The sequence below is a fragment of the Bison bison genome, unplaced genomic scaffold, assembly GCF_000754665.1.
Source record: "Bison bison bison isolate TAMUID 2011002044 unplaced genomic scaffold, Bison_UMD1.0 scf7180017864130, whole genome shotgun sequence".
Lineage (NCBI taxonomy): Eukaryota > Metazoa > Chordata > Mammalia > Artiodactyla > Bovidae > Bison > Bison bison.
Genome location: NW_011494702.1, coordinates 907,598 through 910,819, shown reverse-complemented (window position 1 = coordinate 910,819; position 3,222 = coordinate 907,598).

Sequence of the window (3,222 nt, the reverse complement as noted above, 5' to 3'; positions counted from 1 at the left end):
AGCATCTATTTCAGAGGCAGGAAAAGGGAAAAGTAAGCTGAGATCACATAATCATCCAAACACATTTATATTTTTAATTAATTTCAACATTTTCTCTGAAACCATCTATTCTGTGACCTTGTCTCCTCCTTTCTGTTGCTCTGATTTCAGTTACTTAATTGTTAGTAACTCTAAAATAGTTTTATTTGATTGTTGCAAATCTAGGTGAATTGGATAATGTAGTTACCAGATGTTATTAAGATGCAGAAGTTTATATTTTGCATGAGATCAGATTCCAGTTGATATTTGACAGTTAATCTCAAGGTCAGGGTGAGTCCCTTTAGTGCAGAAGGCTTTCAGGGAAAGAAAAGTTATCTCCACCAGTGAAAGGTACAGCGTTGCCATAAGCTATAAGGACCTAGAAACAATTAAATTCATCACCTGTCCTTATTTACATTGAGTAGAGAACCATCAATAACCCAGCCCAACAAAAAGGATCAACTAAATCATGCACAAGGAAATTATTTATTTATTTTTTTAGCAGTGCTCGAGAGTGCTATTTATTTAGTAAACAAATCTCCCACATGACTACTTTGTTAAAGGCACCTAACACATAGTACAGGCTCAACAAAACTTATTGAATAAAATGATAAATTTTGACATTGAAATATTTTTTCCTTACACGGTTATGGAGTAAAACTGATCAACATTGATGTGTGAAAGTCTAAATTTTGTAAATATCTCTTTTTTTAATTCCAAAGTATATATGTAAAATGTAAAAGTTTATTATTCTACAGCAAAAATATGCCAACGTTACTTTAAGTCAGCCTTTATGGTGGACTTTTTGTAAGCCATTGATTTCATAAGTTGAGTTAAAATTGAGAGAAATGAAAGACAAGAGAGAGAATTCTAGGAAAAACACAGAAATGAAGAGCATAATCATGTTGGCTCTCAATCTGGTTCTAAAACTGTGTTCCTCTGACTGGAACTTGAACCCACATTCTTTTAACTGAAACGTCTTACCTGTCTTAGAATTTAATAAAGCTCAGGGTTTTAATATTTCCCAACAGAAAGAATTCAATGAGAGACAAAATGATAGGTAAGAAGTAGATTTACTTAGATAGACACAATCCACAAACAAATTGTGGTTACTTAGATAGACACAATCCACAATCCACACAATCCACAAACAAAAAGTGCGAGCAGCCCCAAGATATGGTATGGTTAATTTTATGAACTGGGTAATTTCATAGTTTGGGAAGATTATTCCAATTATTTCAGGGGAGGAGTGGAGATTTCCAGGAAGTGGTCCATGCCTCATATTTTGACTTTTTATGATTGGCCTCAGAACTGCCAAGGTGCTGGTGGGTTATTTAGCTAATACATAACAGTGAGAGTATAATGAGACTCAACATCCACTGAAAGTCAAATTTTCTGCCATCTTGGACTTAGCTGGTTCTGACCAATTTTTGTCATGTCCCATGGCTATCTATATCAGGGCTTCCCTGGTGGCTTAGATGGTAAAGCATCCTCCTGCAATGCAGGAGATCTGGATTTGATCCCTAGGTTGGGAAGATTGCCTGGTGAAGGGCATGGCAACCCACTCCAGTATTCTTGCCTGGGGAATTGCCATGAACAGAGGAGCCTGGTGGGGTACAGTCCCTAGAGTCACACAGAGTCAGACACAACTGAGTGACTAAGCACAGCACATGGCTGTATCATTCTTTTAAAGGTTGTGCCTTGCCCCCTTCCCTCCTTTTACAGTTCTAGGCACTACTAATCCAACAAGAGCCAGAGTGGTAGTAAATGGGGCTGAGACCAAGCAGTATAGCTTCAGTGGCTTCAGGTTACAAAAGAGAATGCTGGGCATGAAGGTGGGGTCTCCCACTTCTCCAAAAACATTGTATTGCTTAAACATTTCAAAGAGGTTCAAGGGGCATGCTGTGCCGTTTCATATCTTGAAGAATGTGCAGGGTTGTAATGTTTTCAGTAAAAGATAAGATTTTTCTTTGTGGTTGCAAAATCCAACCAAGTGGATTCAACAATATAGATATCAGAAAAGATGGCATAGGGAAAGCAATTGAGAAAAGTGGTTATTAACATAGAGAGGCAATCTGGGCATTTCTGGAAAAAAATGTAGGCATTTTGATGTGTTTTGACTTTACAGAGTGAACCACACTTAGTCAAGTTTGGATTACTGTTTATTTGTATTCTAAATTTTTCATAAACTTAGAATAATATTTTAATATGTCCATGTAATGTTTCCTATAATTCTTTATAATTTTGAGATATGTATTGATTTACATGTTTTAAGCTATATTGTTTGAATTCCAAAATTCATATCCATTTAACTTCATTGTATGCCCATTATGAAAGGAAGCAAATATTTAAAACTCTGGAGTCAAACTCCTCCACCCCCAAGGACCAGAGGAAATTTTCTTCATCTCTGTGTATCTCAGGTCTCATGTGTATACAATGGGCAAAATACAAACTTCTTAACAAATGAAGAAGGAAGCAAGTGCTTAGCACAATTCTTGTATTGTTTAAACATAATATAGAAGTTAGCAATTATTAATATTGCTGTTGTTAATATTATTATGATGGCAAACATTAGGTCAGGGTAAGCCTTGACATTCTTTTCTCAGAGAACATTTTCTCCTGAGAAAAGTAAAAACTGTTGAAACAAATGAAGTCAAAATACTGGTAAGAGACCTATTTGCCTCCTGCTGACTGCCTTAAGTGATAAGCCTGATTAACTGAAGTGTGTGCAGACAACACTCAAGTCATTTGTGTGAAAAGACTCAATGAGTCGTATGTAGTTCACAGGCTACCTGAAGTCCTAATTTTATGACTATGAACTACTTGACACCACTCTTTCAATTATGCAGACATTTGCATTCCCCAGAAGAATAATATTCTTGACATTCTCTACCTTTACTTGTGTTCTGCAGGGTGACCAACTATTGATCCAGGAGCCCTCAAATAAGAGATTTCAAATCCAGCCTTTCATATGAGGAGTATTAAAATAGCTAAAATTGCCTTTTTATTCAGAGCCTTAAAAACTATGACATGAGAATTTGTGTGATTAACATAATTCAACACTGTATATTTCATATAAATAAAACAGTAAGCTCTAGGTCAACATTGAAGAAGAGCTTCATCTTACATGTACTTCTTATATGATGCTTTGATGGGAGATCGAGAAAAAGTCCATGATGGTATATAATGGGAAAGAGAGAGAGT